General features: G+C 41.4%; 1 protein-coding gene across 3 annotated transcripts in view; it reads right to left on the reverse strand.

The window, feature by feature from the left end:
• The window catches only part of HS3ST5 (heparan sulfate-glucosamine 3-sulfotransferase 5), a 153,642-nt gene that overhangs the window by 115,841 nt on the left and 15,530 nt on the right, over nucleotides 1–22,271 (reverse strand). The window contains exon 1 of one of the 3 annotated variants that reach the window (XM_045057928.1): nucleotides 17,224–18,133. The exons of the other annotated variants lie outside the window; for them this stretch is intronic. The gene's annotated coding sequence lies outside the window, so the exon portion shown is untranslated. Of the gene's footprint in view, nucleotides 1–17,223; nucleotides 18,134–22,271 lie in introns of those variants that run through there. 3 annotated transcript variants of the gene reach the window in all.

The raw sequence follows: 22,271 nt of genomic DNA on the forward strand, positions 1-22,271 counted from the left end.
CAGAGGCGTTATCTCCATTTTCATGCCAGCCCTGGGATGCGTGTGGGGGATCCTCAGCCTACAGCCCTGCACCATCAAACACCCTCTCGCTCAATGACTTGCCGCATCAAAAGTGGGGGCTTCACAGTTACTCCGTGTGGAAGGGACTATTTTCTGAGGAAAAGCTCGCCCCCATCTTCTGCGGTCCCCTGGCCCATCTCCACTCTCAGCTCCAGTCGGCCATCTTTGAGGCATGCTTTCTGAATAGACTCCTTAATTTCTGTGAGCAAAATGGAACTCCATTTTCATCGGGTTATCACAAAAGCAGATGTATCGTGGCAACACAGGCATTTACATTGAAGTTTCCTCCAAAGGTTGAAATGTTGGATTCTGTTGGCAAATTCTTCCCCACAGCAAAAGGGGGCGTATAATTTTCAACCTCATATAGAAAAGGTATCTGTTCTTCAAGAGAGAAAATATTTTTCTGGTATTAAATTCAACACTGAAGTTTGCCATCTATTCCTTGTATTAGAAATAACATGGGGCGCCTGGGTGGCTCAGTGGGTTGAGCGTCCGACTTTGGCTCAGGTCATGATCTCACAGCTCCTGAGTTCGAGCCCGGAGCCAGGCTCTGTGCTGACAGCTCGGAGCCTGGTGCCTGCTTCTGTTTCTGTGTCTCCCTCTCTCTCTGCCCCAACCCACTGCATTCTATCTGTCTCTCTCAAAAATAAATAAACATTAGAAATTGCGTAATGAATATTAAGTAACATAATGAATATTATTTTGGACAAGGAGTTTACGACTTAGAGAAATGTTTTTCACAGGGTTATTTGTATCACCATCAGCAAGTGCAGGGCATAGTATTATAACAATTTTTGAAGGCATTTTTGTTGAGACCTAATGTATATGCATAAATTTCTCAATGGCTTTATGATAATGACCACAAATATTCCCAAGGTACTTACCATTGCCACACACTGTTCTAAGCACTTTACATACATGAGCTCATTAATCTTCTGATTAACCTTAAGAGATAGACACCTACTATGATCCCATTCTACACATGAAAGGACTATTTCACAGAGAGGTGAACATCTTGCTCAACATTACACCATTCAGTGGCGAGAACACAAGGCTAAAACCTGTCCGTCAAGGTAAATCCCACTTCTTCTGGCCTACACTTTAAAAAAATATATATCACTTCTTTCAGCTAGGATTTTTTTTTGTGAAGAAGTTGAATAGTGAAAAATTCAAAATTACACTCCAAGGCCAGAGCCTACTACCTTGTAATTCTAAAGTGTCAATTAAAAGAACAATACCCAGGAGCAAGGGTGACGTTCCATTTCTGAAAATTTAAGAGACTGCCTGTAGTCTCAGAGGGAAGACCACAGGTTATTCCGCTAGAAACCAAAGTTATATAATTTGGGGGGGAATTGGGCCTAGGGGTAGAGCTTTTACCCTAGGGTTATAAAGAGAAATAAATCACTACGATGTTAATAAGATAAAAAATGCTATCACAGTTTCTCTTAAAAAGTTATATCATGAGGGGCGTCGGGTGGTTCAGTTGGGTAAGCATCTGGCTTCAGCTCAGGTCATGATCTCACAGTTTATGAGTTTGAGTACCGTGATGGGCTCTGTGCTGACAGCTCAGAGCCTGGAGCCTACTTTAGATTCTGTCTCTCTCTCTCTCTCTCTCTGCCCCTCTCCAGCTCATGCTCTGTGTCTCTCTCTCTAAAATAAACATAAAAAAATAAATAAAAAGTTATATCATGAGCTTCTATGCCACAAAATATGATTTGATTATTTTTTATTCAATGGCTATATCCATAGTTTCCACATAAGATTATTACACTCAAAATTGTCGTTTCTTCTTCTTCTTCTTCTTCTTCTTCTTCTTCTTCTTCTTCTTCTCCTGCTCCTCCTCCTCCTCCTTCTTTTTTTTTTATTTAAAAAAAATTTTTTTTCAACATTTATTTTATTTTTTGGGGGACAGAGAGAGACAGAGCATGAACGGGGGAGGGGCAGAGAGAGAGGGAGACACAGAATCTGAAACAGGCTCCAGGCTCTGAGCCATCAGCCCTGAGCCTGACGCGGGGCTCGAACTCACGGAGTGCGAGATCGTGACCTGGCTGAAGTCGGACGCTTAACCGACTGCGCCACCCAGGCGCCCCATCCTCCTTCTTTTTTAATTTAACCTGATAGCATGGATGTGACTGCTTTTTTCTTTTCTTTTCTTTTCTTCCTTTCAGATTCTATCTGATAGTTCCGCAGCAGTATTAATGGAACCAGGACTAAGTGGTTAATGCCCTGTTTGCCCATTCATGAAACACATTAAATCAGCAAGCTCCTATTAATCACTAATGTGTGGGACAGTGGAGATCAAAGCTACCCACTTCCTGATTTAATCAGCTTCGTTGGAAGAGCAGACATATAAACAAATGATGTCTGTTTAATATGGTACAGGCCCAAAGAAAAATATACATGTCCGGGTGGGGGGAAGGCAGAGTACGTGTGTGTGCATGTGTGTGTCATAGGAGCTTAGATAAGGAAGGAAAACTAACTTTCCTTGGAAAAGTCAGGGAAGTCCTCATAGATAGGGTGATATCCGAATCACATTTTGAAGGATAAATAGTCACAATGGGCCGCCTGGGTGGCTCAGTTACTTAAACGTCCAACTTCAGCTCAGGTCATTCTCTCACAGTTCGTGGGTTCGAGCCCTGCATCGGGCTCTTGCTGACAGCTTGGAGCCTGGAGCCTGCTTTGGGATTCTGTGTCTCCCTCTCTCTCTCTCTTCCCCTCCTCTACTTGTGCCCTGTCTCTGTGTCTCTCAAAAATAAATAAATGTTAAAAAAATTTAAATAGTAAGTCACAAGATGGACATGGTGAGTAAAGGTATTATCGACAAAAGGAAAACCTCATGGAACCAAAGAGGTTTTGGGGGACTGGCATGGCTGGGGAATAGCATGTACGTGAGGTAGTGTCGCATGGAGGTAAGACGGCACATTCTGGCATCATTCTGCTGCATGTGAACCCTGGTGCTGACCTTGGGCAAGTTCCTTATTGACTTCTCTGTGCCATAATTTCCTTATCTAGATAATAGGAAACATAACAATACCTAAACTGTAGGGTTTGGGGAGGTTAAATGGAGTAGTATTGTGCCTGGCACATAATAAGCACTCGATAAACATTAATTATTATTATTATTACCCCCCAAGAGACAACTAATTCCTAAGCAATCAATATCACTGTTAAGGGTAAAATTTCCTCCATATGTGTCTGCACACTAACAATAAGCAATATTAGATTATGCTTCTAGATTCCTCTCTTCTATTAATTAGAAAGCTATTTCTGGAAGGCAGCTTCCCAACTCAGGAATTCTGAGCGGTGCCTGAATAGCTATTTCATAGCTCACCTAGGCATTCAGATCTCCTATTATGAAGTCAAATGACAAGTGGGCACACACACACAAAATAATTGCGAGACACTCATACTGTCCCTAGGTAACCGCATGTATATATTTTAGAAAGAGAAATGTGTTTGTTGAGACATAGAAGGTTTACCTTTTTGGGGGACATAAATCATACTGAGAAGAACAAGTTCTCATTGGAGCCAGATACCTCAGAAATCCATTCTCCGATTTTACTTGAATTTGATTTAGACATCTTACCCTTACGTCGACTAAATCTGGGCATTTGAATGGAAGAAAGACTTGACCAAATTCATTTTCTAAAAGCTGGCTCCTTCTATCTGAATAATATTAAATGATTATGATCACTTCCATAGACACCACTGAGAGACACAAGAAAAGTTAGCAGGACACATAACATTTACATTTAGATCTCATATCTCATCGCTTTCCATGTGAGTTTCAAGTCATTGTAAGTCTAGAAAGCCACTACGGAATGGCTGTTTGGATGACATCAACAGGTTTAAACGGACCTACTCCTCCAGAGCCCAAATTTAGTAGAACAAAGTTCAATAGTTAGGGAGATCTTTTCTCGTTTCCTAGATCAGGCCAGTTTGTTGTTAGGATCTCCTATGTTTAGCCTGTGAGTTGGGGTTAAGGTGGGGTGAACAAAGGAATATAAATATCTTTCCCCCAACTGTCCTTCCACTGAATGGGGCTTTTGTGACAGAATAAGACGTTCCATCCTTTAAGTAACTTTTTTTTTAGTTTTTAATAAAAATAAATACTTTCAGTATTTTTACTTTTTAGTATTTTTTTTTTTTTGTATTGACTTTTTACTCTAAAATGGCAAATAGAAAATGTACTGCCCAAATTCCAATGACAAAGCCAAAGAACTGGGGAGTGGCCCTTTTGAAAATCTCACTTCTTGGCCCACAACTGAAATACCAGCATCTTTCCTAGTACCGTTTGGCCAGGCTGAGGCACCATAAAAAGATCCCAAATTCTATGGAATTGAGTATCAGTCTATAAAGTGGCAGTCGCTAGATACGGATTTTAGTACATGAGATGACATCACAACTAATACACGAATACACTACTAAAAGAGTATTTTTTCAAGTTGTTTGTTTAATGATGGTTTGAAAGATATTTAAAAAAATATGTTTTAACGTTTATCAATTTTTGAGAGAGAGACAGAGCATGAGTGGGGTCGGGGCAGAGAGAGAGGGAGACACAGAATCTGAAGCAGGCTCCAGGCTCTGAGCTGTCAGCACAGAGCCCGACGCAGGGCTCGAACTCACAAACCGTGAGATCATGACCTGAGCTGAAGCCAGACGCTTAACGGACTGAACCACCCAGGTGCCCTGAAAGGTATTTTTTTAAGGAGAGGGTTTGTTATCATTAGAAAGGAGAGAGTAAAATCCTGGAAACTTTGTAAATGAAAAGGAGCATTTAACAAGAGGTAAGAGAGGACTAATTGAGGAAGGACAATTAGTTTCCTTGAAGGGCAAAGAAGTGAAGCAGGTAAAGTTCTTTTTTTAGTGGCTGTTGCCTTGAAAAGACAAGATAATTTTAGCTGCAGGAGACAGCAGGGAAGCCCCAGGGCTCCAACCAGCTGGCCAAGAAACAGCCGTTTTTGGATGAAATGAGTCAGGACTTCTCTATTCTACAGAACAATCAGAGTTAAAGGGAAAGGTAGGAGGTGAGTTTAAGGGGGCAATTAGCACCTTCTTTCCCACACACCAGCAGGGCTGACACAGCAAGTGATCGGTCAGGTTGTAAGAAGAAATCGGGGGAAGGTCCTGACAGTGCACAAAATTCAATGCACCATCAAGCAAATTAAAGAAATGACCGAGTTTACTTGGAAGCATTCTGTATTTACTGTAGACTTTGCTTTGCAAATCATGTGGATTTAGAAAGAAGTTTAGTAGAAATTAGAGGTTAATGAGAATAGCAGCTAATTAGTACAAGTTCTTGTCTAAAAAAAATAAATGCATGAATGAGATAATTATGGGTTGTATGCCTCATTCTCATGGTGGCCTGTGCCCGAAGTCAGCTCAACACATGTCTATACACACTTATGCCTCCACTCTCCAGGAGCAGTTCCCCAGTGTCCTCAAGCTGTAAACTGGCCTATAAAGGGTTGCTTTCAGAAAAACAGCTATTTTACAGACTTGAAACGTCACAAGTGATTTTAAATAGATATCTAGGTGCTTCCCAGATACCAAGCAATTTTCCAGAACTAGAATTGAGGTAGTGCTAGGGGAAAAAAAAAACATTAAAATAATAAAATATTAATGCCATTACTACCAGAGAGATAAAATGGGAATATAGAATGTTCGTAGTTTAGCCAAATGCATATATAGGAACATAAAAATAGCACAGCATGCACCAAAATAGGGGAAAAGAGCAACATACCACATATCAAAATAAATAGGGGGAAAAAGTAACAAATTAAAAAAAGTCAAGTGCAAAAATGACCTAAGTTTGGTGACTACAGCCATGAAAGATACAGGCATGGGACAAGGTATTAGCACAAAATAAATGCACCCAGTCTTTACAGAATTGGTCAGATTGTGTTAGGTCAGCATGGCATTTTCCAGTGTCTTAATTTGAGGAATACTGGTCCTATGAGATACTCCATTAAAAAAAAAAAAAAGTTCTGGGGCACCTGGATAAGCTCAGTTGGTTAAGCATCCGACATTGGCTCAGGTCATGATCTCGCGGTTTGTCAGTCTCAGCCCCACATTGGGATCCTTGCTGTCAGCGTGGAGCCCACTTTGGATCCTCTGTCTCCCTCTCTCTCCCTCTCTCAAAAATAAACATTGGAAAAAAGTTCTATGGTCAAATACATTTGAGAAATAAGGCCAACCCTATTTCTCCCTTGGAGTTTTATAATTCATGCAAGCAAATTAAAAGCGCTGAGAAGTCCTACAGGAAAGAAATGTTTATCTTCATTTTATACCTAGAGCTCACCATTATAAGGGCAAATAAAAATGAAAAATGAGAAGTTTAATTCTGTTGAAAATTAGCAAAGAGACGCTCCCCCATCCTTTTTTTTTTTTTTTTTAAGAGTATTTACTTTAGAAGAGAAACTTAACCGAAGATCATGGGGGAAGGGAAGGGCAAAAATAGTTTCAAACAGAGAGAGAGGTAAACCATAAGAGACTCTTAAATACAGAGAACAAAGTAAGGGTTGATGGGCAGGGGAGAGGGGAAAATGGGTGATGGGCATTGAGGAGGGCACTTGTTGGGATGAGCACTGGGTATTGTATGTAAGGGATGAATCACAGGAATCTACCCTTTTTACCAAGAGCACACTGTATACACTGTATGTTAGCCAACTTGATAATAAATTATATTAAAAAAAGAGAATTTATAATTATAAATACTTTCTTTTCTCTTTAAAATGTATATAAATCCTCTTGAAAACTAGATGGGACTTCTATCAGCATTATGACCCAGGGCTGGGAGCCATCTTTTTGAAAAGCAAAGTTGAAATAAAAAAGCCCCCCTATCTCCCAGCTTTTGTGGGAGGGTAGAACCTTTAACTTCCGTGGGTGACTTGTTCCAGTTTCTCGAATTTGCAAAGCTACCTCCGGTCATAAGACACGAGGTATGTTTTTCCCATGGATGAAGCCACGACTCAGCTGGTCACCCCAATTGCTAACGTGAGGATAAACCCTACGTGAAAAATGGTGCTGTCGAGTCCTCCGATTTGAGGACTACTTATCACTTATCTCGAAAACGTGTATGTAAGAGGTTGCATCTTCTTGTCTACATAAGGGGGTACGCTTCCTCTCTGTCTTTGCAATCTCTTAGTGGCTCGCCCACGATGCACATCACAGTTTGGTTTAATGTTTACTCAGAAACAAACATGTTTTCTTCTCCCACTCCCCTTGTGGAGAGGATTTCTGGGTTGAAATAAATTTTAATGGATTTTCTTCAACACCATACATATCTGAATTATCACTGCCTCTTCCCCCCCCCCCCCCCCACACACCTTTTATGAACACCAATTACAACTGGACACATTTTGGGAAACTTTGGTTGATGATATTACATTTAAGTTTTCATAAAATGCCTCAAAATGTCTCAAGATTCCAATTACCTTAAGAATGAGAATTAAGATGGGACACCTGGGTGGCTCAGTCAGTTAAGTGTTCGACTTTGGCTCAGGTCATGATCTCATGGCTCGTGAGTTCGAGCCCCATGTTGGGCTCTGTACTGACATCTCAGAGCCTGGAACCTGCTTCAGATTCTTTCTCTATCTCTCTGCCCATACTCTGCTCATACTCTGTCTCTCTCTCTCATGTATAAACAAACATTAAAAAAAAAAGAACAGAGAATTAAGAAAATTTGTCTGAAAAAGAGACAACTTAAGTTTCTTTAGGTACCCCAAACAGCCTTTCTTAACTGGGCATTTTCATCTGAACCACAGAAACACAAAACAATGATTTCTCAATTCTTTCAAGATGCTACGTAGCCACGTGGCCAGTAGCATTCTAGATATGCAGGAGAGAATTTATTTACACACAAAGGATCTTTGAGGCTCGAAGGCTTACCTCTCTTGTGAAACTCTAGTTGAGAAAGGCTGGCTCATCTTCACCTCCTCTAAGAGCAGAGCAGTTTACATGCTGATGACTCTTTCTCCAAGCTTTAGATCCATAAAGGTCATTCTGGACTGGACGTTTCTACTCAGAGTCCAATAAACATCTCAACTCAGTATGGTCAGTACTAAATTGTATCTTTTTTTTTTTAAAGTTTATTTATTTATTTTGAGAGAGAGAAAGAGAGAGGGAGAGACAGGGAGAGAGAGAGCGAGAGGGAAAGAGCAGGGGAGGGGCAGAGAGAGAGGGAGAGAAAGAATCCCAAGCAGGCTCCGCACTGTCACCGCAGAGCTGGATGCAGGGCCCAAACCCACAAACTGTGAGATCACGATCTGAGCCAAAGAGTTGGATGCTTAACCGACTGGGTCACCTAGGCACCCCCTAAATTGTATCTGTCATCCTAACCCTGCTCCTCAAAATAGCTCCTCTGTCTCAGTTGATGGCAACTTCATTCTTCCTGTTGTCAGGTGGAAAAAACCTTGGAGTCATCTTTGAGCCCTCTCTTCCATTTAAGCTAAGGGGATCTTGTTGGTTCTACCTTCTAAATATGCCTAGAACTGGCCACCCCTCACTGTCTCTACTGCGTCACTTAGGAGTGAGAAACAATCATCTCTTGCCTGGTTATTCCAACAGCCTTTTACTAGACTCTCTGTTTTTACCGCTGGCATTTTCGCTGTCCAGTTATTTTCAGCATGGCAGACAGACCGATATTTTTAACAGTTATCTCTCTGAACTCATCCCGGCACTTTCTTCCTTACCATTCAAACATGCTGAGTACCTCCCACCTGAAAGTCTCTGCAATGACTGTTCCCTTTCCCGCATGGCCACATTCCTCACTTTCTTCAAGTCTTTATTCAATGAGTCTACCTTGACCACCCCACTTAAAATTGCAATCCATTCCCCAATTCATGGTTGCTCCTGATCCCCCATATCCTGTGGTTTCTCAGCCCACCCCCCACCCCCCACTCATAGTACTTATTTCCTTCTAATATACTAGGCAATTTCCTTCTCCTTTATGATTATTGATATTTTCTGACTCTCCCCTCCCAGCTCTCATATAGAAGTACCACAGGTAGGCGTCTTTGTATCCCAAGTGCCTCCAAAATTCCTGGCACATAGGAGGTAGTCAGTGAGTATCTGAACAAATTTAAAAAAAAAAATAGAGTTTGAAGCCAGCAGTAGATGAGATTAAGATTGGATGCACAGAATAAAAGAAATCTCAATAGGCTGGTTGTCAGGTTCATTTATAGGTTAATGAACAAAATCACAAAATCATCTCCTAGGAAATCATACGTCTAGAGTACCTTTCTAAACAGTCTAGCACAATGAGGGGAAGCTGGCCTGGAGGCAGGGTAATGAAGCTGACTTTGGTGGATTCAGACAGCTCCACGATTTTATAAATTATTTTAAGGAAGGGAAGGGAAGGGAAGGGAAGGAAAAAACTTGAGGGCTATGCTTTTCTTTCAAAGTCAATCTGAGAGTACATCTACTGACTAGGAGCTTATTAACTCTCCCTAAATGAAAACCAGGGTCATAAATCCCTGACAAAATGGTATTGCAAATAATTTAAATTTTGACATTACCTTCTAGGCTCACAGGTGATAACTTCAATTTCTTAACCAAAAACAGAAGGAAGAGTTGAGTTATGAAGGTGAGGTATGCTCAGTTCTCTCATTTTAGAATCAAAACCAATGGTTGGTAGATTAATTGGCAAAAAATGGCTAAGGTGGGAATTTGACAATAAATACACACATTATACATTTAATTTCAACTTATTTTTTTAAAAAAAAGTTTTTTTTAACGTTTATTTATTTTTGAGACAGAGAGAGACAGAGCATGAATGGGGGAGGGGCAGAGACAGAGGGAGACACAGAATCGGAAACAGGCTCCAGGCTCTGAGCCATCAGCCCAGAGCCCGACGCGGGGCTCGAACTCACGGACCGCGAGATCGTGACCTGAGCTGAGGTCGGACGCTTAACCGACTGCGCCACCCAGGCGCCCCTAATTTCAACTTAAAACACATAAATCATCTTTTGAAGGAGAAGAAAGGCCCGATGGGTCTGATGATTGGTGTTCCTTATTTTCTTCCTTGCTGGTCACAAGCCAGGTTTCGTCTACAAATTCATTTCATTTCTTTAAAGTAAAACCTTAAAGATGCTTGTGAGAAATTCTGAGTAGAGTTTTTATACTATAATTTGTATTTACACAACTGGTATTTAAAAAGTGATTCTGGAAAAAAATAAAAAGTGATTCTGTAAGTATGTTCTGAAGTAATTTCTTGGGTAATTTTTTACTCTAGGAATTGATACATTTTATTTTTAATCTTTTTAGATTTTTAATGTTTTCATCAGTCTTTTGGAGTTGTCTTGTCCATGCCCACTTTGATAGAATTTTCTGCAACTTATCTTTATCGAATCTTTCCAAAGAGTTGAACTAAGTTTTAGTTCAACTAGAAATTACTTTTGAATTTCACATGTGTATTTCTAAGATTACTAAATACTCAATTAAAGTACATATCTACACAGAATACTATTAGCACAAACAGTTTGGGGGCAAACAATACCAATTAATGATAAGTACACAGCACAAATGGTGGAAACAAAAATGCAAAGAGAGAGAGTACCACACTGGCCACAGGTACTCTGAATGCCTGAGTCACATTGGGCATTTTGTGCAGGGCATGGTGAGCAGTGGTGTTTGGGTTTTGCAAACAATCATCAATTCTCTAACTCTCTTGACACCAGGTAGGTTTCCTACAATTCAATTCAATTTTGACATTAACTACCCAGAATTAGCACTGACTACCCGCCCCCCTCCCCCCACCCTCCGCCCCGCCCCGGGCCACAAGTTAAGGGCTCAGTCCCACAAAACTACCTTCACTTCAGATGCTAGTCTTGAGTCCTGGGTCCCCAGGCTACCCACATTTCTAAATGACTCCTTAACAAATTCAAGCGTCCCTACCCCCCCCCCCCACTACCCCCAGGTTCAATATTCACCACAATGACTCATAGAACTTGAAAGACTTATGAGTTCAGAAGACTCCATGCAGTCTCCTCTCAGTACATCATTGTGTCCCCAACTCAGAAGCTCTCTTAGCTTCATTGTTTCAGAGTTTTTAACTGAAATTTCATACAAAGGCATACTTAATTTAAATCACTGGTCGCTGGTAACTGCACTCAGTCTCCAGCCCCTCTTCCTTCCCTGGACATTGGGTGATGGGGCTGAAAGCTCTAACCATCGAATCACATGGTTCGTTCTTCTAGTCCTCTGTTCCCCCACGAGTCATTATTAGCAGACAGTGAGACGCTCCTATCACTTCAGAAAATTCCAACAGTTTTAAGAGCTTTGTCCCAGAATGGCAGGGAGGGGGAACAAAGACTAAATATATTTTTTTATTGTATTACACAAATGATTTTGGCATTGTGGTGAGCATGTATGTTTATCTGCTTTCCCTTTGGACGCATACTCTTTGAGGGCAATCTCTTATGTCTGTTTTTCTTTTCTCCCCCCACCTAAGACACAAAGCAGATACTCAAAAATTTTTAATAAAGGAGCAAGCAACTGCCCGAATAAAGCAAGCAAACTGCCCTTTAGTAGTCTATGATATTGCTCAGTAATAAAAATATGATAGAACTAGGCATTTCAGCAGAAATGCAACTATCATATAAATTGTAATAAGTCAAATGATAAAATTCTTATTAACCAAATATTGGGATGCAGAAACCCTCATATTGAGCCCCAGACTGGCCATCTACTCAGTGTATATGATTGGGCAAGTCACATAAGCACTCTAGGCCTGAATGTTCTCAACTGTTAACACACAGGAAAAACAATACCCTCTCTAAACACACGGTAATATTGTGAGGGTTAAATAAGCTTATGGACAAAAGTGCTTGTAACTTTAAAACACGAGTCAAAGAAAACAAATGAAGATGTTGTTAAACATACAACATTAATAAACATAGAAGACTGACTTCTGAATAGCACAAGAATATTAATGAAAAAACATAGAAAAAAAAAACATTAGTTATAAAATTTACTTAATCCTGAAAGAGGCTGAGAATTCCGGAGTTGCATACACAGTTCAACTAACCTCCCAACTCATAAAGTTTGAGGAGGTTGTGGCATAGGAGAAGAAGGGACATTGTGAAGTATATTAAAAATGATCTCACCTTCAGTGCACTTTGGGTCTGATGCTCTAATCAATGGGAAATTTTCCTGCATAAAGGCTGGAGGATACAGTATATCATCACCTTCAACTCTTTCTAATAAGGTTATTTATTGCTGTTCAATTCACATTTCCCTCAGGTTTTGGCAAGATTATAGAATTTATTCCCCTACATAGTAGCCGGCCAAGTAAATCACGTTTCATACTTCCATTGTCATGCAGTTTTCTTACCCAGCACTGGTGGCTTATATATTTTTCTTTTTGTTCCTCAGAGTATCTTAAAATTTAGCTGTGCAAGCTTCTCTTTTATAATTCTGCAATTTACTAGTATTGTTCCTTCCTAATATTTTCTTAATAAAAAGTGTTGGAAAAAACCCCACAAAACTACGCAGGTAGTTTTCGACAACAAAACTAGAGACAAGGTGATAAATAGTATAGAGGAAACACTTTCCCTTGTAGACAAAAGGTACCAGTTGATATTAAAACAAAAATAACATCTCTGCTACAGGGTCTCAAAACACTTCATTAGAAATACACGAGCACAAAGAGCTGCATTAGCGCAAGTTAGTGGGCTCCCTTAAGGACAGTGGTAGTGGGGCGCCTGGGTGGCTCAGTCGGTTAAGCGGCCGACTTCGGCTCAGGTCATGATCTCGCAGGCCGTGAGTTCGAGCCCCGCGTCGGGCTCTGTGCTGACGGCTCAGAACCTGGAGCCTGTTTCCGATTCTGTGTCTCCCTCTCTCTGCCCCTCCCCCGTTCATGCTCTGTCTCTCTCTGTCTCAAAAATAAACGTTACAAAAAAAAAATTTAAAAAGGACAGTGGTAGTGAAGGTAACTCACTCCCCCTGCCTGATGCCAACCATTCTGAGTAAGAAGTCCAAGCCCCTGACACCTGCTCAGCTCATCCTGCACTATATCACTCAGAGGCTCCCAATTCTTTGTTTAAACAACTCTGGTAGGCAGCCCTTTTGGTAGGAAAAAAGACCCCATCACTCATTTAGGTCACCTGTTTCTACTTTACAATGGACAAGGCACTCTTGGTGATAATAATACTATGCTGCACCATATTATATGATACTATTATACTATATTGTACTGGTCTGTATCAGTATAATTATACTATAGTAAATTATATTATCAGTATAGTATACTATTATTATATAGTTTTCCATTCTATACCATATATGCTCTGTTGTACAATACTACACTAGGTAGCTTTTGAAGAGGAGTTTGGGCAAATATCCACTTTAGCAGTAGGTTGCAGGAATAACCCATCTTTGCACTGTAGCATATAGCATGTCCTAAGGTATAGTTACTATAAGTAATAGGCCAAAAATACTATTCGTAAAAGTAGGGATTACCAAACGCTTCAGAGTTAACTAAATACCTAATAGTGAACAAAGAGATAATGGTGACTGAAAAGCTACCAGTAATGTTTAACAAGAAATAGCAGCCATTGAAAACCTGACCAACTCAGAACTACATTGTCGAGGCACTGATGACATGTTCTTTCTGAAAACTAAGGAAACTCCGATGTTGTACGTGCATTTGCCGGAAGCCTCTGAGCGCTGGCCAGGGCTCAGGTTCTTGGTCAATTGATAAATTCTGATAATCATCAAATTTAGGTTAGGAGTGCCAGGCTTAAAACAAATCTACGAATAACTCACTATTAGTAACTAACCCCCAACCTGCTTTTCAACAGGGGCATTGCCCTGGTTAGGGTTGAAGATCTTCTCATTGTGGGTGTTGGTTACTTTCCTAGACATTATCCCTTGCTCCTCAAGACTAAATGCCAATGGCATCATTCAGTCTTTGTGACTATCAAAAAGACCGAGGCCAGATGCTTCTTGGTGGAGGGAGGATGGCACTGAGAATCATACTGCTCGGAAGAACTAAAGAAAGTTATCAGTGCAAGGGCCCACCCTGTGTCCCACCAAGAGAACCCATCCTCTCATTGCCTAGGTGACTGCAAATCTGACCAGTCCACGTTCTTTCATGTTTATTTATTTTGAGACAGAGCATGAGCAGGGGAGGGGCAGAGAAAGACGGGGAGAGACAGAATCCCCAGCAGGCCCCGCACCGTCAGCGCAGAACCTGATGCTGGGCTTGAACTCACAAACTGTGAGATCATGACCTGAGCCGAGATCAAGAGTTGGACGCTCAACCGACTGAGCCACCCAGGTACCCTGACCAGGCCACACTTTAAGACAAGCTATAGTTATGTTTCTTTTTGAAAAATATTTGTAAATGTTTATTTTGTTTGTTTGTTTATTTATTTATTATGAGAGTGGGGGTGGGGAGAGCGGCAGAGAGAGAGAGGGAGAGAGAGAATCCCAAGCAGGTTCCATGTCAGCACAGAGCCCGAAGTGAGGCTCGATTTCATGAACCATGAGATCATGACCTGAGCTGAAATCAAGAGTCCAACGTTAAACCAACTGAGCTAACTAGGTGCCCCACTAGACATATGTTTCTTAGATCTGCACTGTAGGAAATAAATAGAGTGGCCCCCTTTACTTATTCAGTGACCCTAGGTAAGCTTTTTTTTTTTTTTTTTAACTTCTCTGAGATTTAGCTTTTTCAATTTTGAGAAGGGGATAATAATGCCCGTTTCAGCTACTTTATAAGATTTTATGCAAAGTGCTCTGTAAATTGTAAATCATGATGCAAAGAGATGCCATTAATTTTATCAGTTTTTAAAGATCAGAGATTGCCTTGAATTACAATATGTTCAATTCTCATATATGGTGGTTATAGAACTACACGAAGCTCAATAAATATTCCTGGGCAATGGATACATTGGATCTAGCTAAAGGCAAACAGGGAGAATAGGGTTAAAACCCACAAAAGAGCACAGCAATGAGCCCAGTTACAGTACATTGGAATTGTGGGTGGGGGATCACGCGGGCTGTACCCATTTGCAGAATCACTTCATTATTGCCAAATTGAAATGTGTATAAGGCTCTTTCTTCCATTCTGTATTTTCGGTGAAACCATATATTCTCTGCAGTTGATTCAATTCAGTTAAGCAACGTTTTATTAAACATATGCTAAATTTGGGCACTGTTTTGCTTTGAGAATTATTAATTATGTACTTTAAATCTTTAAAAAGATATTCATTCGTAGTTCTCCTCTTTTTTTTTTTTTTTTAAATTTTTTTTTTCAACGTTTATTTATTTTTGGGACAGAGAGAGACAGAGCATGAACGGGGGAGGGGCAGAGAGAGAGGGAGACACAGAATCGGAAGCAGGCTCCAGGCTCTGAGCCATCGGCCCAGAGCCCGACGCGGGGCTCGAACTCACGGACCGCGAGATCGTGACCTGGCTGAAGTCGGACGCTTAACCGACTGCGCCACCCAGGCGCCCCTCCTTTTTTTTTTTTAACATGGAAGGGAAAAAAACCTTGTCTATCTTCTCTTTCATAACTTTCTTTTTAAAAATATGTTCCCTGTGTATAATTCTCAAGCGTTTAATTATTCTGACCCAATTTTCTCCTTTTTTATGTTTCCTCTTCCTACATTTTCTCTTCCTGTGTACTCTCAGCTTTTCTACTGAGTATTGTCTTTCTTTTTACCAACTCACTAAATGGTCCTAGAATAAACAATTTGGTATTCAAATTCTGGGTACTCATTAAAAAGCTGCTTAAGCAGAAGATGAAAAGTACTTGTTCTTGTTCCAATTTTTATTTTGAAATCCTTTATGCTAGGAATTGGTGTGCAAGTTTGAATTTAAGTTGGTTAGAAATATCCATGGAAGGATATAACTTCAAATACTGATTGATTGGGCATCAGGGGGGAAAAAGTGAAAGAAAGGGAAGAAGTGGGAGAAGGAAGGGATGAAGAGAAAATGGGAACAAAGATGATTAACTGTGTGTTTTGGCGAGCAGTGGCGTAAAGGTCAAGGTCTTCCTCCTTTCAAGACAATTCTCAAGTAATAGCATAACTTACTTTCAACTTATCTTTAAAATCCATGGAACCTAGGGGCGCCTGGGTGGCACAGTCGGTTGAGCGTCCGACTTCAGCCAGGTCACGATCTCGCGGTCTGTGGGTTCGAGCCCCGCGTCGGGCTCTGGGCTGATGGCTCGGAGCCTGGAGCCTGTTTCCGATTCTGTGTCTCCCTCTCTCTCTGCCCCTCCCCCGTTCATGCTCTGTCTCAAAAATAAATAAAAAACGTTGAAAAAAAAAATCCATGGAACCTATCATTCGAACAGAATTTTGACATCGTGCCCAGGTTGTTCATGGTCTCTGGTTTTTCTGTCAAGGACCAAGGTGGCAAAATTGATACATCATCCGTGGCAAAAATGTCAAGATGGGATTGCGAAGAGACCAGATGGAGTCAAATGGAAAGGTTGCTAAAACACGTAGATAAAATATCCATTACTAGCAGTAATCACAAACTGGAATTAGGAAATAAAAGTTCCATGTGAGCAGAAGCGATTTTGTAGCCCCACTCATCTGTGTGCCCCTCTAGGTATATCCCACATTTTCACTGCATAATTTGAAAGCAAAAGCCTATCGTAGTCTTGGACCTTCAATTAAATGAACAACAACAAAATGTATAAAAAAAAAATCTGTGATCACAATTCATGTCGTAAGGGATGTTAGCTTATTTTAGCCTCTTAGCAGCTGCTTTTATCGCTGAGAAAATGATGGACAAGAAAAACTATTAGCACTTCTCCAGCTTAAGCAGTGGCAACGGGAACACCAACTACGATGACCAGAAGTGGCTTAGGGGCTGCGTTCAATGGCTTAGTGTAGAAAAACTGATGTTTCCTTACATTTCCAGAAGGCAAATGGGCCCTCTGGTGTATTCCTAAGAAGATGAACCATGCTCCTTTAAGGCTTGCGCCATTTCTCAGATCTAGGTGGAGGAGGTACAAAAAACTGTGGCCCTTCAGAGAGACCAGGAGCCAAGATCACACAGGCCAGGCACATTTAGGAAGAGCTCCCTGGGCACTGGTGGCACGTCGATGGGCCTTTGCCAGATCAGGGACAACTTGCCGCCTGTGGGCGTCTCGCCCGTAATGACTCTACAATTTGCACATAAATTGAGACGCGGTTTACATACTTGTGTCAGCTACTCTTTTCCCCTTGTTCTGTCGTGTGCTTCTCCTCCGTGCTCCCCATGGCGGCCTGCCAATATTGAAGACGGTTTTCAGTCCTCTGCTATATTTCACTATATCTTATTTTCTCCCAGTCAAACATTCTCATCCCTGCAGGGTGCTCCTTATTAGCCTTTTACAGTTGTAGGTGCCCTACTCCCAACACATATTGTCTCTGGTCCGGTTAGACTACACCTGTCACAGGATCCTGCGATATCTCAGCATGGCCGTGGGGATGCTCAACCTACAGCAGGAGAAACCGTCATCCTCTCTGCTCTGGAAATGTTCTTCCTACAAACTGAATCTAAGGTCCTCTCAGATCCTTGGGGCAGTGACATCATCTCACTAACTCATACTGTTAATAATTGAATGAATTCTAGAATCTTTAATGTGTGGTTCTTCCAGGTTCTTCCCAATGCACTTTTTTTTTTTCTTTTGACTGACTGGAGGATGCAACTTTTCATTTATTCTCATTTCGTTTTATTGCCCCAGATTTGGCTCAGCGTTGTAGCCAGTGCAGATCTAAGTCTTGATGCTAGCTTCCACGGTATGTGGTATTCCTCGGATTTTCCTATCATCTGCAGATTTGATTTCCAGGATGTCACTGGTTTCTAAGACCAGTTGTAGAAGCAACTTTCACTATAATAAAATTAAAGATAACATTTTACGAACATTTTATATGCTGCCCATCTAAGTAAGCTTCCTTTCTATTAACTTCAGGAATTTTTTATGAGTCTCATGAATATATTTCTTAATATTATGCCACATTCCGTGAAAATAGAGACTTCATTTTCCAAGACAAGTGTTTAACTTTATACATGTCAGGAGGAAACGTGTTGAAAACTAGCTTCATTTCTGGATTACATAGAAGGACCAAAAAGCTATTTCCATTTATGACACTGTAGTGGCACAGAAAATACTTGGCACAACAGGCCAAGCTAGAAGAATCAAATAGAATCCAAAATAGACTCGGAGTGCTCAGAGGCTTTGGGATTGTTGAAAGATCATGTAAGGTGATTGCTAATGTCTAAAATGTAATGAATGGGAGGAAAAAGCACCCTCACGTGACATGTGCATAGGTTATATCCCCTGCACTGTTTTGCATCCTTAAGGGAAATACGTTAGAGAGATATACTGTCATGCTCGGGAGTGACTTGATGTGAGAACAGGCACCCGGAATTCTGTATTTCAGGCATGGCCGTGGGTATGGTCTGTAACTGCCTCTCACTGATCCCAGATCACACAGGTCTGTGTTGATGGAGGCTCAGCTTGCTAACAGGTGAGCTGTTTGCTTACCTGGGACTCTGTACGAGTTAGACAGTTAGTAGGACTCTTGCCTCCAGGAACCACAGAGGTGATTTCAATGAGAGCAGGCCCGGCCTTCTGCAAAGTTGTGGTCACGGTCAGGGTGGATATTCCAAACCCCTACTGGCTCTTCCCTGTGGGGAGTCCTGGCATTGGGTTAGGATGTGCGGGGGTACGTGGTGATGTTGATGTTTTAGGGTTCTTTTCCCATTTATTGTACGAGAGCAATGAGCACTCCTCTCATCTACCACTCCTCCTCTTGAACCCTACAATCACAACACCAACATCTAAACGCTGTAAGTCCTGGTGGGAAAAACAAAAGCGGTGGTGGCACTTTAGGGTTTCCTATTAACAAGTATATTAACTGGATCAAAAATGCTTCCAAACATAGTTTCCAATAGTATTCAACATTTCAGTAGACTTCTGATTAACTTAGACATGTTTACTTTTGCAATTCCATCAAAGAACTCTCACTCAATTTTCTCTCTATCCGAGCATTTAAGCAACAGTCGTTAACTCTAAATACATTGCCTTGTGTTTTTAACTCCCTTCACTTGCCCACCGCAGTGGGTCGTAGAGCCTTCACGTTAGTTGTTACGCCCTCTTTGCTCTTCTCCCAGGCATTTGTCTTCTGGCCTGCAGGTTCAGGCTCTCTTGGTAGCTTCCTCCCTTTCCTTTGCAACATTCCAATCTAGAACATTTCCTCTATACACTTGTCCCCAGATATCCCAATATAAGACACAGTTCCAGTTGTAAAGTACTTATAGTCTCTGGGGAACAAGCTGACACATGCCCAGGGCTACTTTGTGGCATGGGAGAGGCAGGTCAATGCCAATGCTTGGCATTCAAAATCTTTCCCAATTTTACCTTTGATGACCTCCCAATCCCTCTCTGCCCCCCACTTCACATGTGATGAACTCAAGCAAATCAATTTCCTTGCTAATCTTCCATGTTCTATTCACCTTCTTGCCTCTTTCTTTGCCTGTAACTATATCCCAAGCCTTTCACGTGGGCTATAATGCTTTCATTGTATATTGTTTTTGTTTTTTGTTTTTTTTCTTTCCCAGAAGAGCCCTCTCTTTTCCTGTTTTCATGCCTTGACCCATCCTGTTCTCTCCCTGGAAATATCCTTTTCCTATCCTTGGATGTCCAGGTGCCCCTTCATGATCTTTTTATCTCATGTATGCATTTGCACCTTCCCTATAGGATGTATCAATTTTTAAACTTTTAACTTGAAATGAATCTAGGCTTATAGAAAAGTTGCAGCGAGTTCCCATTATATCCTTCAATCAGATTCCCCTAACATTAATATCTCACGTAACCACACTGGCAAAAGGAAGGAATTAGTCCTGGTACGATACTTAAAATTAAACTCTAGAGTTTATTTGGATGCCACCAGTTTTTCCAGTAATGTACTTTTTCTAGTCTGGAATCCAATTCGGGATCCCACACTGCATCGAGTTGTCATATGTCCTTAGCTTCCTCCAAACTGTGACTGTTCCTCAGCCTTTCTCCTTCATGACCTTGACAACTTTTTACCATATAATAACATTACATTTGTACATGGGTATTTCCTCACTTGGACATAAGTTTTGTCAGTGGGACATATTTTTATTCCCAGTAGCACGTGATAAGAACTCAATGATCACTATTTACCTGTATGTCAGAAACAATTAGCATAGTAACAACGTCTATATTATCTACTTAGTGAACGGTCTGCCATGGCAACTTTAAGTTATTAGAAGGGCAAGACTGCAAAATTATAAGACACAAAGCTCTCTTTGCGGACACTGTATCCGAGCCCATTTTCTCCATGCCCCGAAGAGCAGAAATCACTGGCGCTAATCAGGGCACGCGGATACTTGGTGGCCGGCAGGAAGGGCAGACACAGCCTCAGTCTCAGCATCTAGCACGACTGTTGTCGGATCTCACTAAAAATAGACTTCATCTGTCCTGTGCCCTGTGCGCAGATCGCTGAGCGAAAGTAATTACTCCCTACCTCTCTTAACACCAGGGTTTCTGTCTTGTAGTTTTCTGTTAAGAAACTCAGGACAGAGAAATCCAATCTTCTTGCCTGGAACCCTGAATCCCAGTTGGCTCCTTTTCTGGTTCTCCCTACAAGTGACTGATGGTATGTTCTGACGCTTCATAGTATGATACCAGACTCGCCTACTCTTTGGTATCTCCAGTTGCCTGGATTTCCCCAATGCTTTAACCTATCTGGCTCTGTTGAAACAGCTGCTCCATGAAACCAGGACAAGGCTCAGCTGATAGACCCATGTTTTTGTTTTTTGTTTTTTGTTTTTTTTTTGCTATCATACCCTTTGGTTGTTCTCCTTGGCCCGAGCAGTAGGAGCTTTTTCTCCTTTCCCACCAGCTCCTCCCGCAAAGTCCTAGCATAGTTTCAGAATTGTGCCCATTCCCCTTCTGGCTCAGACGTGCTTTGTTATTTCACTTTGTTACGAATCTCAAATTATTACGGTATCTGCCTAAATCCATAGTTTCTCACTACTATCGTGAAGACTGAATCTGTGCTTCCCCCTCCTGCTGAACTTGTTAGCTTTGGCCTGCTAAAGAGTCCACTCGTTTCCTGGGGCCACAGAAGCTTTGCTTTGATTTGAAGGGATTCTAATGACTGACATTCTCTAATTTCAGTTCTCCTCTGCGTTCGCTTCAGATCTTTCCCAAAGATTCAGAAATAGCATCTGACAGGTTCAAGAGAAATTGAACTGATATCTGTTGGGTTTTAACTGGCGCATTGCTGCATAATTTTTCATTTTCTTTGGAAGGTCTTTTCCACAAAGGGAAAACATGCCTGCTAGGGTCCCACGGAGGTGTTTTGACATTAGGCTTAATAAAGCATGAAGAACTCATTAATAAATAATGTTCTGCCAGGTTAACAAATAAAGCTGAATGTGCTGGCTAGACCCTGGAGTAAATGAAATCATGCATGCAGCCATGCAAGCGACTTGTTAACTTGCAGTGGTCTCTTCACAACGTCTGGCAAAGCGCGATGCAATGATGCACAAATAAAACCAGCATATTATAAACGCATGCACCTTCAGTTAGGATGCAGACTGTGAATTTTGTTTCACACTCTGCGGGTCCAAAACAGTAAACAAACCTTCAGTGATGCAGATGAGGAGACATTCCACCGATATGTTTAATCTTTGCTAAAAGGAAGATTCCACTCATCAGCATGTCTACATAACAGTAGCCACAGGTATATCTTGTCGTCTCACATCCTTTGTCTCATTATCTACAAATAGATAGGGAACTAGAGAGCGAGCTAATGGGTGCAGGCGAGCCAGTCTGTTCAGCCACAATGGTTATTGATGGACTCTTTAGTCTGACCCAGAAAATCTTCACGAGCGCCCAGAAACAGAAAAGAATCATCATCCTCCCTTGAAAAACGAAAGAGAAAGTGCAGTGCTCCCAAAGAACTCTTTCCTGGATTCAGAGAAGGTCATGTTTTTAGCTGAGAGAGATTCCAGAGTCACTGGAAGGTCTGGGAGCCGGGGCGAGTGCAAGGGAAGCTTTGCTACGTCAGGCAGTTGCATTTTCTCTTTGGGGTCTCTGGTTGCCAAAGGCAGCTGCTGCGTCACGAAGCTCTTCTCGTGATTAAAAGCTGATGGACAGCTGTCAAGTGTCAGTTAAGCATGACTCCCTCCAGCTGCTCCCCAATCTGGAGGGACAGAGTGTCCTGCCC

This window comes from Felis catus, chromosome B2 (assembly GCF_018350175.1).
Source record: "Felis catus isolate Fca126 chromosome B2, F.catus_Fca126_mat1.0, whole genome shotgun sequence".
Lineage (NCBI taxonomy): Eukaryota > Metazoa > Chordata > Mammalia > Carnivora > Felidae > Felis > Felis catus.